This window comes from Plodia interpunctella, chromosome 14 (assembly GCF_027563975.2).
Source record: "Plodia interpunctella isolate USDA-ARS_2022_Savannah chromosome 14, ilPloInte3.2, whole genome shotgun sequence".
Classification (NCBI taxonomy): Eukaryota; Metazoa; Arthropoda; class Insecta; order Lepidoptera; family Pyralidae; genus Plodia; species Plodia interpunctella.
Window position 1 is genome coordinate 5,935,880 of NC_071307.1, and position 14,955 is coordinate 5,950,834.

Here is a 14,955-nt window from a genome sequence, read left to right on the forward strand (position 1 = left end):
TAGATACCCAGCTATGAACGGGTAGAAACGAGTTTATTGGTCTACATACTCAGTCGGCTAGCCAACGATGACACGTGAGAATTGAGTCTAGGAAGTTTAGAAATCATAGATCAATCACTAGTCTAATACAATCCATGTTATGAATTAAAATATCACACCGAAAAATATCTTGATTTTTAAACAAAACCGATTCTTATAATATTCAATGAATATAGCAGCAATTAGCATGCATGTTTATTGTAAACATGAACTCATTAGGCTGGATTAACCACTGAATCATTTTCTATTGATGTAGAAGAATCAATCTACACATTTATTAAAATAACTCACGTACTGATTCAACTTATAACGCTGAGCTTCACAACAAGTCGTAAACAATGGCATCTCTATTCAAGGACTGACCATTCATAATTTACATTCAGAGGTTACCACTATCTGAATTCGCTATAGTTAGTTGACTATCTAAAAACCTGTCCACCTTTTATTGAACATAGCATTTGTAATTATTCTATTCTAGTCCTACGTGACGATAACAAACGATCCATTTTAACGATGCATTTACTTAACCTTTGACGAATGATGAAATGATTTCTATTTTGCAAGTTCAATGTTTTGAAAAATGACACTGCGATAACAATAGACGTAACATTGAATTGAATATTAGCTTTCTACGGTCTGCTGACCTTAATAATAGCGATATTATAATCCAGTAATTTCTTGATACAATCACAGCAGCTAATAGATATGGTGCTTTATTGCAGACTCGCAATACATTGTCAAAATCATCTAATGTTATCAGATCTACTTTCTAATCTTTGTCAAGACATGACAACAGTATGCATGTCTACTTGAGTATTTATAAGACCATGTTAAAACTCGTCAAACTGCTAATGAAGAACGCGCGTGCAATATGTATTTCAATAATAGGCACAAAGGCATTATTGCAAAAATCAAACAAGGCGATGAGTACATATTTGATTTGGTCCAATGATTCTGGTTTTGTTATAGCTACAGGTTACGAAATGAACCTAAATTGTAATGACAAAATTATAACTTATTGAACCAGATAATAACATTATCGACAATTAAAACAAGTTCAGAGGTCCATCGATGTATTGAGAGCAGTCATAGAAAGCTTGTGTTTTGGACATTAATATGCTAAAATATCTTTAGCGTGAAGACAACAACGTTCCAAAATACTTTCACGGCATGTACGAGTAGTGCACGCATCACGCAAACGTGAGTCGCCTGCAGGTAACCTTGGTTAGATTGTGCATGAGACCTTCGGAATATTACTTTCGGACTATAAAATCTGTGACAAAAGATCTGTTTCAATATCATCCAAATTTCACATTTTGGTACATGATCGGACTTATTTAATAATCAACTTATAGGAGTATAAAATAAGATGTCCTTTCACAAAATCATTCCAAAAATGTATCATTGAGACAAAAACAAAATTCCACTGTAGCCATAATAAGAGCAGGAGACGCCCTTAAATCAACACTCGACACTTCGGATCCTTTGAATTTATTTATATTTGACGCACTGACAGCTGTGACTTCCGCGAAAAAGCACCTTGTTTATAAAACACAATGACAATTCACCATGCTCCGGTTTAATTGTTTCATATAAAGTTGTTAAACAAAAACTTGCAGAGGTGAACAAAACATTGTCTCTCACAATGAACTCGATCGCGACTATTTTAAATTCAGAACGCGAGGCATCGGGGCCGCGGCGACCAATCACGTCAAAGCCGCGCCGCTTACTGCTCTACTGCGATGCGATCAACTCCTGCGCACGCACAAGCGGACGTGTTCGAATGAAACATACGTGCTGGCAGACAAGGATAAAACATATTACCTGAATTCAAAAGCTTTCAAGTTTACTACAAAAGGTGAAGCTATTGGATTATTAAGGATTGTGCCCTTTTATTTGAACCCTAGCTTGCTATATGAAGTAATAAAGTTATGGCTCACTAAATACTATTTGATAGTAATCAAACATAATAAACACGTGGACATTAAAGAAGCAGTTGAAGAAATATCTAGTCAACTGAATAAACATAATAAAATAATGTCAGTTATAAGTTATAACCGAGTGGGTAAATATAATGATCTCGTATAAAATGGCGTGGAAGTTCAAATTTCACACGAGTAATAAGCATTTTTAGATTGGAAAAATATAGAAAAAAATCCGACAATTTCTTTTGTATTTTTTTTCGTGACGGTAATTTTTGGATAATAAATGACCACATGTCGGGATATTTTTTGTACTAGCACATACAAACAAACGAAAGTATCATCAAAAGTTATACAAAATTTTACTAGAAAAGGAGAGAGGTGTTAAAACTAAAGCTACGATTTGATGGTTAAAAATGTAATTATTGTTACAAAGGTTAACAAAAATAGGTGAATCGGTATAATCGGATGGTCAAAAATAAAAATAAATAAAAGTAAAAGACATCGCCCATGACCGGTTATTGTTGAAATATTTCTAGATAGAAGGCCGTAATAGAAGGTCTAAATTGCTGTAGATAACAATATTTAAATTTGAAACATATTTAGCAAATGTTAATGGGCTACCGAGCTACCTAAATGCCAAAACTATATATGCATCGTTTGTTATGATTGATGTTAGTAGTTTGCTAATATGGAGTTAGAGATTTCAAAATAATCGAAATTTTAGAAATATATTTATAGAATTGTATCATTTCAAGGTAAGTACGTAAAGTAATTATTCACAATAAAAATGATATGATGACAGATTTCATAAGCACAAAGAGAGAGCAGAACCGTATAAGTGAAGAAGTTAGAAATTGTTAATAGTTTTCATTGGAGCGAATAAACAGTCGAAACTCCAAGTGCGCATTAACATCGGTAATGAAATTACGAGCAAGTTTCCCTTTTTACAATTCCTATTCTAGTTATTTCATAAGAACCTTGTAAAAAAGAATACGCCAAAATAATAAATGCATAAAATAATGGTTGAAATTGGAATCAGAACTACATAATTAATTTATAACATACATTAAGTACTCTTACACTGTATAGAGGTAAAATTCCATCGTAATAACTATATTGTAACTGAATGCTTAATAATACGATCTAGTGTATCATAGAATTAGACAATGTTTTGCAATATTTCTAATTTAAAGAGTTGTGAACACATAAGTAAACAAAATTAATGTTAAATCTTATACGTAGATATCGATATAGGCCATCTATCTCCCTCATCAGTAAACACATACAATGTAGTAAATAATGTTGTAGATAAATCACAACGGGTTGCAATTACAGACAGATTGAAAGTTCAAGTAAAAGTAGAAATGCTAATCGGATGCTATCTTCAGATTTCGTTTGTGACGCGATGCTGCCGGTCAAGGCTCCATAGATCATAGTTTCACTTTCTCGCGCAAAGATGCTTCCAAATTCCAAAGCATGTATTGATTTGATTGTTTGTTTTCTATTCCAAATACAATATAAGAGAGTTTGGCTTACGCAGCCGCCGCATACACACGTTCCTACAAACTATCCCCAAGAAAACCAGTGATCAAGACCCCTGCCTTACGAAGTTTAACACAGAGCACCGTGTCTACGTCGCTGGTCACCTTGCATCACCGGACCAAGATATGCGAGACCTCTCGCTTACGGCGTTTAACCCGGGCGCACAGTGTCTCGCACGACTGGTTTGCACCGAACAATAGCAGTGACCGCTCGGAGGCTCCTTATCGCACGTATGTAGTTTTACACCAAGTGAAGTGAGACAGTGCATGTGAAGTGACGACCACCGGCGTTTGCGCATATAGAAAATAATTACGATATTGGGTATATCGTAATTAAATAAAATTTGGTTGTTTTCGCAAATTGCATTTATTTATTACGGATCTGTCTTACCATGAAACGATTGCTAAATAACAAGGAACCGAAGTTTAGTTCACAGCCTGACCTATCTACAATGTCGGAAGAAGTGGCTACAGTCACCATGCGCAAACGAAAACAACCCGACAGCGACAACGACTGCGACTATAAGAATGAAATCAAAGGGTTGCGTAGTGAGATATCTCGCATGAATACTCTGCTAGAGAAATTTATGATGTCACAGGATAAAATGATGAGTGATATGCGTGAGAGTCTCACAATGCTGAACGGAGAGATAAACGAAATTAAAGCCTCAACCTCTGGGGTAATAAAGGATCAAAATACTATGAAAAGTGATATAACTGACTTCGGAAAACAAATCTCTATCCACGAAGACAGGCTTGTGTCTCTTGAACAAAAAGCCTCAATTTCCTCATCTTTACCACACTTGGAGACAACAATTCAGCCTGGAAAAAACGAGGAAATTATCCAGGAAATACAAGAGCGCAAAAGGAGGGAAAATAACATCATTATAGTTGGCATAGCAGAACAATCAACTACATACTCTAAGGATAGGATAGCAAAAGACGAGACCGAGGTACTAAATGTATTTTCTCTAATAAGCCCAGATATTCCGAAGCCGAATAAAATTTTTCGCATTGGCAAATACAACGCTGAGAAGACACGTAGAATAAAAGCCTGCCTCGAAAATCGAGAACAAGTGATGCTTTTGCTCCGTAACAAAGACAAATTGCCTCCTAACATTCATTTTTTCTCTGACCAAACACCAGCCCAACAGAAACACTTTCAAGCTATAAAAGATGAATTTGCAAAGCGCAAAAATGAAGGAGAAAATGATCTCATAATAAAGTACATAAAGGGAACACCAACCATCGTTAAAGCTATCTCAAAAAACTACAACAACCAAAAAAACTCATCGAGCAAAACCTAAAAAACATAACATATCAGATTGTTGATGACTACAGACGCATAGCAACAAAAAAATCGGCAATATCGTGTATATATCTTAACGCAAGAAGCATCAAAAAGAAAGGAAAACTGGACGAACTAAAGTGTATTTTAAAATCAATGCCAACTCTAATTCAAATAATATTGGTGACGGAAACTTGGATAAAAAACGAAGATCAGGCCCAACGACTACAAATCGAGAACTACACCCATCATTACAATTGCAGACGAGATATCAAAGGCGGCGGAGTATCAGCTTTCATACATAACGACCTAAAACACTATCTGATTAGTTCAACATATGAGGAAGGAAACAACTACCTCTGGATCCACTTGGAGAAGCTTACACTCAATATTGGGGTCGTGTATAAACCAGGTCATACAAACTTTAATACCTTTCTGGAAACCTTTGGATCACAATTACAACAGAAGAAAAGATCAATTATATTTGGCGACTTCAACATCGATCTACTGGAAAAGAATAAAAACTTGACCAAATACAAACAAACGTTGAAGGAATCAGGTCACAGAATACTAAATAAAATACACCAAAAATATTGTACAAGAGTATCAGATTCAAGAAAGTCAATTCTGGACCACATTATCAGTGATTTGAAAAATGAGCCTTCCAATTTTGCTATTATCAATTCATCTATGTCAGACCATAAACAATTTTTCTTCCAATTGAATAGGTACAAACCACCTAAGAAAATGCGATCGGTATATGAAGCAGTAGACTACAAAACTCTATATGCAGAAATGGAATCATATGATTTGAAAAACATGGCAAATAAATACGAAGATCTTGACGATAAACTGAAGCAATGCATATCACACAACAGAGTAATAAAAACGAAAATACTGAACCCTCCTAAAGAGGACTGGATCAACGGTGATATTGTTACTGCCATCAGTCAAAGAAATTTTTTATGGAGGCAACATAAAGATTCCCCTGGAAACAAAAGTCTGGAAGAGAATTTCAATCAAAAAAGGGACACAGTAGCTAAATTAATCTCAGGTACAAAAAAATCTTATTATCTAAAATTGTTTTCAAACTGTTCACGAAATCCCAAAAAAACCTGGTCTCTTATCAACGATCTAGCTAAAAACAAACTTAATCAGGGCAGTTCTTGTCCAAAACTCTTAGTAGATTCTAAAGAAATTACCGATAAAGCGGAATTATGTGAGGTTTTTAACGCATACTTTTCCACCATAGGCTCCATATTAGCAGAACAAATACCTGATAAATATCATAATAGCGAATACAACCCTGTTATATTGCCACAAAATACGAATGGACATGAGTTGCTTGCCTTTCCTCCATGCGATGCTAAAGATGTAAAAGCGATTATTCAAAACCTTGACCCAAATTCTAGTTGTGGAATAGATAAAATCAGTATAAAAATTATAAAATGCTTGCAAGACCTAATTTCAGAACCCTTGTCGCGTTGTTTCAATAAGTTGATGATCGATGGTGTATTTCCTGATACCTTAAAGATTGCGAAAGTAACACCTATCTTTAAGTCTGGGGCCATAAACGACCCAGGCAATTACCGCCCGATCTCTGTATTGCCGGTCATATCTAAAATACTAGAAAAACTATTATATAATCATTTGCTAAATTATCTTGACACTCTCGACTTCCTGTCACCTCGACAATACGGTTTCCGGCCGAAAAGCAACACGACAGCAGCTATAATCGATCTGGTAACAAAGATAAAAGCTAACTTGGACCAGAAAAAGTCTGTTTTGGGTGTTTTTATTGACCTAAAAAAGGCTTTTGATACGGTTAGTCACAATTTACTATTACAAAAGTTAGAATGCATTGGTATAAATGGCGTTGCTCTTAAAATGTTCAAATCGTATCTAACAAATAGGGCACAAATAGTTCAAATTGATAATACTCAAAGTACGGCTCGATTCATTACCCATGGCGTCCCACAGGGTTCCATATTAGGACCACTTTTGTTCCTCATTTATATAAATGATATTCCAAAATTGGGTCTTCATGGTCATGTAACCTTGTATGCGGACGATACATGTCTATTTTATATAGGTAACAGTTTAAATGAAACTACAACACAAGCTCAACAGGATCTTGATAAGTTGTTCGAATGGTTTCAGTTCAATTTATTAACCATCAATATTTCTAAAACAAGTTATATTATATTCAAGACAAAAAATAAAACAATCCCCCCCCATAACTCTCTAAAAATTAATGATACATTTATTGAACAGAAAGCTCACGAGAAATATCTTGGCCTTAGACTTGATAATCATTTAAGATGGGATAAACAAATTTCATACATAAAAAATAAGTTAGCTTCACTTACAGGGTCACTCCGTAGTATAAATGAATGTGTTCCTAGAAAACTCAAGTACAATATATACAACTCGCTCGTAAAGTCCCATTTGTTATATTTAATAGAAATATGGGGTACTGCCGCCAAGACCGGATTACAAGAACTACAAAGAGCCCAAAACAAAGTAATAAAAGCACTATTCTGCTATCCCTACTCAACATCCACCACAAAGATTTTTAAAGAAACAAAATTAATGAACATTCAACAACTTTATCGTTATAATACTTGCATTCTAATTAGGAAGATACTAAATAAAAACATGCACACTAGTTTATCGTTTACCCAAAAATCACAACTTACTAAACGCAAATTACGTAGACCAAGTTTACTTGTATTACCAAAGATACGTACCAAGTTGGCGAAAAAAAGCATCACTTTTGAAGGAGCACTCTTGTACAACAAATTACCCTCTAATATAAAAAACGCGGAGTCCTTTCAATGTTTCAAATCACAGCTACACGATTATATTATTCAAATATAACTGTTGCTATTTATCCTGAATAAAATAAATGTATATCGTTGATAAATACTTGTATAATAATAAACCTACATTGACATAAGGGAATAATAAGATTTTCTGTACCTTTTGTTTGCCCATTGTCTAAAATGTTAATGCGGTGACTGCATCCTAGTTTAGTTTAAGTATTGTTAATTCTGTTCTCATGTAAGTGGATTTAATGTAATCTTTTATGAGAATAAATTCTTTAAACCTAATATAAATCCTGCTGTATTTTTATCCAAGAGCATTTTTCATTTCAACAATTTCAGTATTTCTAAAAAACTATGTTGAACAACTTATCTGTAAACTACTTATTGTTATTTACATTTTTTTGACTAATAAAATAAACATATGACTTAATCGAGTCTGTATATCAATATTTATTACTACAAGACGGGCAGTTGTAAAATTTTATTGCATATTGCTGAATCTGCGGTTCAAGACATTATGAAGATATTCTACACTAGGACATAAAAATAACTGTAATAAATTGGTTATGAACTGGTGCATATATATGACAATTATTTATATTGTATATTTGAAAAAATAAAAAATAATTCTAAAAATAATTTACTTGTTATGTATAAGTTTATTTGCCTGACTCGAAGTGTATAACTAACATATTAAACTATTTCAATTTCGATATAAGTATAAACTTTTAGCCATAATTATAAATAGTGTTACATAAATTTTAATTAACTTTTCAAATTCCATAAAATCACTGTCCTTCATTCATAACTACTATAGCACCGTGTATTTGTATTTATCTATAATATTCTTTGAATTACAGAAACCTAAACAAGGAGTACTTCCAAACAAAAGTAGTATTAATCAGAGTCAGTGAGTTATTTAATTGAACAATGTAGACGGGCAATGTAGATGGAATGCATGCGGGCTCCCGTCTCCATCTGCTCGTGTCGAATATGTGGCATTGTTGTCTGTTCAACATTCATCGCGTCTATGAGGGTCTTTGAAGCATTCTGTGTTATAGGTTGTATATATTACATACGATTACTTAATTATTATTATATTGTCACTGAATATATTCAGTGATAATATAATCAGTAAATACCATCAGTGGTAATTACTATTATTAGTGAATATAGTAGGTGTGTCTTAAAACATTAATAGAATGTTGAATAAAAAGTAATTTTGAAATATAGAATCCTATAGAGTGAAATTTAAATAAAATATTTGTTCTATAACATCAATCTAAAATCTAGAACTTATTAATTAATGAAGTGGGCTACGTATTTATAAATGACATTATAAGTCATCTAATTCATCGCTGTATCTCGATAAGTGAGTCAAATGCTATCAACAGATATAATTAGGTCATATTTTATATTTGTTTTACATATGTATATGTTTGTACACGCTTAAATAACATGATATAAGTATCCTGACCTAATCAACGAAATAAATAGATCAAAAAATACATACATACATTCATAAACATACAACACATGTTGCTAGGATCGTGTATGAATCACTCGAAAAAGAAAACTCAACTAAACAGAATGATGGTCACTTGCGAAGAATGCATCATGCAATCAGTTGAACACGAAGCTGAACCAAACTGTTTTGACGTTTATATCTATGACAAAAAGGCATAATTTCCCAACGATGCAAAGGCTGCAATTTACAGATCGAGTAATTAAGTACAAATCAAATTAAGAAGAATTCTCAATGCTTGGATCACGGAAATATGAGGTTTCTTTGAAGAACCTACTTTCTAAGTAGAGAAATCATGGAATCATACTTTTTTAGAATTAAACCATTTGACATAAAATTCATTCTCATATTATCGTACAATGATGGTCAAAGAGCGATCAAATAAGTATTTACAAAAATGGTATGAATAAGATTTGTGTATTATTTGATTTATTATGGAAATTTACTTCAAAAATACCTAATATATATCGAATGTGTGATTTTGATCTACGGAGCTACGGGGATCTTTTTCACTCTTAGTGTTTCAAAAGGTACTTTGCTTTATACTTCACTAATATTAAACCATTAAAATTTAAGTATTTACGTTCACATTCAGATACTACCTACTAGCGAGCCATTACGGAGTTGCGCAAGTTTATGGCTCTCAAATTGCTGTCTATGTGATTTGTCAGGAACATTTGCTCCTGTCATTGCGTCATTTCGTCATTGTGGAATAGGAGTAAATACATGGCCATATTTTTGACGATTCTTTTAGGGGACTTAATTCTTTCTACCATGGGATTCTGTTTTTCTTCAATAAAATTGCAGAAAATTGCTTATAGCTATTCTCTTTCCTAGACTATTTGATCCATGTTTATGGTTTTGGTATTTGTTAGAACTAAGATAATAATTTAAGGATGAGTTGCACCGTCAAATTTGACTTTGATTTTAATCGGCGCGCCCATGACGTTTAGACATTATGGCGTAGGTACTTTGCATTTTACTACACGTTAAAATTGACGGTGCAACCCACCCTACATTAAACAAACTATGGCTGTCAATGGTCATATGCCAAGAGGTTATCCTTTTACAATTGTGATTAGAAATATATTTTTGTTACAATCTCAGAATAGCTTATTTTTAAATTGTACAAAATACTTATTTGGTTATTTAATACTACATAATTAAAGATTAAAATGCGTGCTTATGGTCTGGCAACTAAATATGAAGAAGAAGAAGGACTTGCGAAAAGTAGGTGGAAAAGGAAAAGTAGGAAATCGGAACCTGGACACTCTATAGCGACCGGATGGGAGAGAGATTAAAAATCAAAGACAGAGAAATGGGCAAACTAAGCAGAATATAATAACAATAGTCTGCTCCCTACAAAAGATCATACAAGCAAAACATACTCTAACATAAGATACACAACATACGGATGTGAAACCAAGCTATGTCATAGGAAGCCCTGATCAGTTATATGCTCTTGTCCTCAAGCGTGAAGCAACTGAGAATTACCCACTATGATACACATTATCGCGATAACTGACCGTAGAAAATTGACTTTCACTTCCCTCGATGACGTCACTTCATGACAAAAACTAAAGAACTAGATTCCCAAGGTCACTGCTCTCGATACTGTATTGTCGTTTTGCGTACAATTTTGTAATAGACCTAGCTACTTTTAAAAACAAGTTGCAGCCAGTATTGGATCGAATCGATTCAGGAAATCCGGCGAATAATCGTTATCCATTTTAAAAAGGGAAAAGCGATGGGAAAATTTTGTAGTTTTTGACGATTTCCCCAGATTTTAAAAAGGTTATGATTACATTTTGACTTATCAGTATTTTTTATTGCATTTCCTATCTGCATGTCTGTGACACAGACTAGTGTATTACTAAATAAAATTTTATGGATTTCTTTGTTTACATGTAAAATATTTTTGTTTCTTTTTTTTACAATCTAGCTTAGATTAGACTACTAAGCCTAATCAGTAAAATTGCCTCAATTTCATAAAAGTGATTGTGTTAGAATCCGTCCATTGGCATTAATAAAAAATAGTTGTACTAGTGTTTTATTTGCCTTCTTATCAACTTTTATTATTCCTTTACTTATGCTGTAAGATGTTGCTGCTTGCTAAAGAAGCATACCTAGTCAGATCGTTTGAACACGTTGACTTTTTTCACAACTAAAAAAAGACATAGACTGGTTACTTATTCAATGTTTTGACACTTAATCGATATTTTTAACGCGTTACTGAGTAAAAGCATATTGACAGGAGGCCAGACAGATGGTTAAGCAGCTTGACTTGAGACAGATTAGATAAAAAATAAAGCTAAAATACGCTGTACAATAACAATGCACTTTATTTTAACTCTGTTTTTTTACAAAATCTGCCTCGACTTCCTCTTTATACCATATAAGAAAAATATAACAATACCATTCCAAAGTGCAGACAAATTAGCAGAAAATAACCCAACAATTTTATAATTTGTTTCACTGAGAAATAAGATTATACTAATCGGAATCAAACAACAAAACAAATTTTTGAATTATGAATATTCAGAATTATGGTATATAACTCATAACCACTCACATTATGCTCATGTGGTTAGTACTAGCAGAATATCATCTGTGGTAAAAGGAAATTTGCTAAATAAGTTTTTGCACACTTTCTACAATAAATGTTGGTTTTGTTAGCGTCAAATGGGATGGAAATTTTCTAGATATTGCAAATGAGGTATGGTATTTTGTTTCTTAATAACATGTTGTTATTAAATACATAGATATTATGTTAACTGTGACAACACTATAAAAAATACCAAACTGTCTTATCTACGTGAAAAAGTGAAGCTGCCAATTTTAATATATTGAGTTTTTTTTGTCCAAAAAAATGTGTTTGTAGCAAATTTTTGTTTCATTCCCGGACTAGATGAAAATATGCCAATATTAGAAATATAAGTTGAAAAGTTACCCTAATAGGGTAACTTTTCAACTTATATTTCTAAAGTCTGCCCGTGAAACTTGACTAAATAAACATATGTACCTACAGACATACGTTATTTCCCATAGGGGAGGCAGAGACAAGGGATCACCACTCGCCACGATCCTGACAAATCAAGACTAAATAAAACTTGACCCGTTATCTAAAACTGCTGACAGAATTTCTTTTTACCAAATCATTTTCCATTTTTAAGGTTCCTTACGAGTGCTATCAGTGCTCAAGTCTGTCAGAGTTGCATAAAATTCACAAACTATATACACAAGTAATTCAGCATTCGGGCCAGTTAGAGTCGGGGCCAATATAGACGATATCGTGTCGCACTGCTCTTGCGCACAAAGAGACGTGGTGGACGCCTTTCGCCAGGACACTTCTCAAGGCCTGCCTACGTACTCGTATATATTATGGACGAAGTTATTATTTATTCCAATTCGAAAACATATACGATTTTTTATCCATACTAACATTTTAAAAAGAAAAGTTTTGTATTTTTGTTTGCAATGAATAAACTCAAAAACTACTGGACCGATTTTGATGAATTTTGGCACAATAATAGACGAAACCTTCAAGAGTATCATAGGCTACTTTGGTATTATGGTTTTACCAAGCGAAGCCGCTAGTAAAGTATAAAGTATTATGCTCTAGTCGTGTATTTCGCAAAAACAGGTTTTTTGCTTCGACTTAGATCATCTTTAGTATAATGTTCTTGTTATATAATGTAGTGACATAGTATCAAGTTTCGAATGAATCATCAGTGGTTGACCCCTTGCTTGCCCTTTAGTTTTCACTTCACAAAATCTAATGTTAGATAAATCATAGTTTACGACTAAAAAATGTAATTGAATTGCATCAATTCAGTTTAATGTCTATAAGTAAGAGCTTTTGCGCTTTTCAATCAGTATTCAAGCAAAGCACTCAAAAATTGAAATATTTTCCTTTTTACTCTCCGATATGGATCATGAGAAGTAGGGTGCTATATTATATTCTACCTATGAACAAATTTTAAAGATTTTAGCTTAATAATATCTATGAGATATCTTTGCAATTAACACCTTTTCTGCTATTTCATAATAAGTTCTGGAAACATTCTGCACTCAATAGAAATTTATGGAAGAAGGAAGCCTCTTTGCCCAGCAGTGGAAGACTGATTAGACTAGAAAAAGCGGTAAAATCTCGTTTTAGCATAAGACATGCAGATGTTATATAATTATTATTGACACTATTCGTTCAAAGTTTATAGTGTTTTGTTAAGTCTCGGTTGAACACCCACAGACCGTGTGTAACATCATCTCGTCATTGCTTGTTGACATGAGACGGAAATATTTTGAACATAGTATGAATAAATTCTCCTTGAAAAATACAGCAGGAAGTACGTAACTGACGCAAAATGTTGTGATGTGTTTCAGAACAAAAACTAGGATTCATTTTTCCTCCTATCAACAATGGCGCCTGACGGTAATGCTCCTGAGGTAGGTATAACACAACCAGCAATTCTGTCCTGTCAATATTTTTTATGAATTTTTGTTTAGATTTTACCTGTCCCGATATTTGTCTGTCTGTAATGAAATCTTGCAATTAAAATTTCACCAAGTTCCAAATGGATGTAGATCCCCTCGTTGGGACTTTGTTGGACAAGAAGTACCTACTTAGCAGGTAATCCAAACTAGGGTACCTACACCTCAACGATTTAATTACGGAGATGATTTTTTTGTGACGCGTTGAATGCGATCTCTTTGACGACAATAAAAAATTTCAGCAAAAATGACATTTTTGTAAAATAAAATGTTGATTTTAAAAAATTGCATTACCTAAATAAAAATAATACATATAATACATCCTCTTTCGTCCGATCTGTGTCCCTGAGTAGACGTGTTACGCTCTGTTTAATTATATTTCGACAAAAGTGCAAGCAAAATTATTCTGTATTTAATCTATTCCGTGCGGTCAATACTGCATCATTCATTACTAAAATATTCCATTGAAGAGGTTCACGTGTTTCTCCCTACCTGCGCATACGACCGGCGAACTTGCTACTTGTCCTATAAGAGTAAGAAAGACACCCGTTTTACCTCTCGCTTTCGCTACGGCAAGGCGCCTTCATCTCATCAAGCTACGAAGCGGCTGCTACGAAGCTACGAGTGCCTACGCAGTGTCTACGGTGGAAGGTGGGGACTATACTCAATACACTTGATGTGCTACGAGCGTGTGCCTACGTGAATATTTGTTTCTACTCTTTTACTAGTGTACTTCGGTCGAAATTTGTCTGTCGCATTAAGCGTGGCCATACGTAATAGCAACACTCACCGTCTTTATGTATATGTAAGTACTAGCGGATGCAATATTGGGTGGACGCTGAGCTGTTAACGTACTTATCGCATTTATAAAAACAGCATTCCTCACGGAACGTTATGGACTGTCTTAATAAATCCCTTTCTGATTCTAACTTGAATATGACATCTCAAGCGGAAATTACACCGCCGAATTATGTTTGCGCTCGCATAAAGAGAAAGAGGAGCAGTGATCATTGTTCTTCCGACTTCCAGGAAGAAATGAGGAACATGTTGACTGCTTTAACTGACAAAGTAGAGAAGAATTCCAGTAGTTTAACTCAGACTGTCAAAGAAATACGATTAGCTATTGCAAACATTGAAAGCAGCGTCTCATTTGTTACTACTATAAACGAAGATCTGCAAAAAAAGTTAGAATCTATGGAGTCACAAAGAAAAAAGGACTTGGAATACATTACTCGCTTAGAGAATCAACTTGAAGATGTTCAAAAGATATGTCGTAAAACTTCCATAGAAATACGCAATGTCCCTAACGCACAAAATG

General features: G+C 33.9%; 1 protein-coding gene across 5 annotated transcripts in view; it reads right to left on the bottom strand.

Moving 5' to 3' along the window:
- Nucleotides 1-14,955, bottom strand: part of for (foraging) — a 99,556-nt gene that overhangs the window by 24,704 nt on the left and 59,897 nt on the right. The window contains exon 1 of one of the 5 annotated variants that reach the window (XM_053755117.1): nucleotides 1,579-1,764. The exons of 3 other annotated variants lie outside the window; for them this stretch is intronic. The gene's annotated coding sequence lies outside the window, so the exon portion shown is untranslated. Of the gene's footprint in view, nucleotides 1-1,578; nucleotides 1,765-14,955 lie in introns of those variants that run through there. One more of the 5 variants, XM_053755118.1, reaches the window with a different exon arrangement.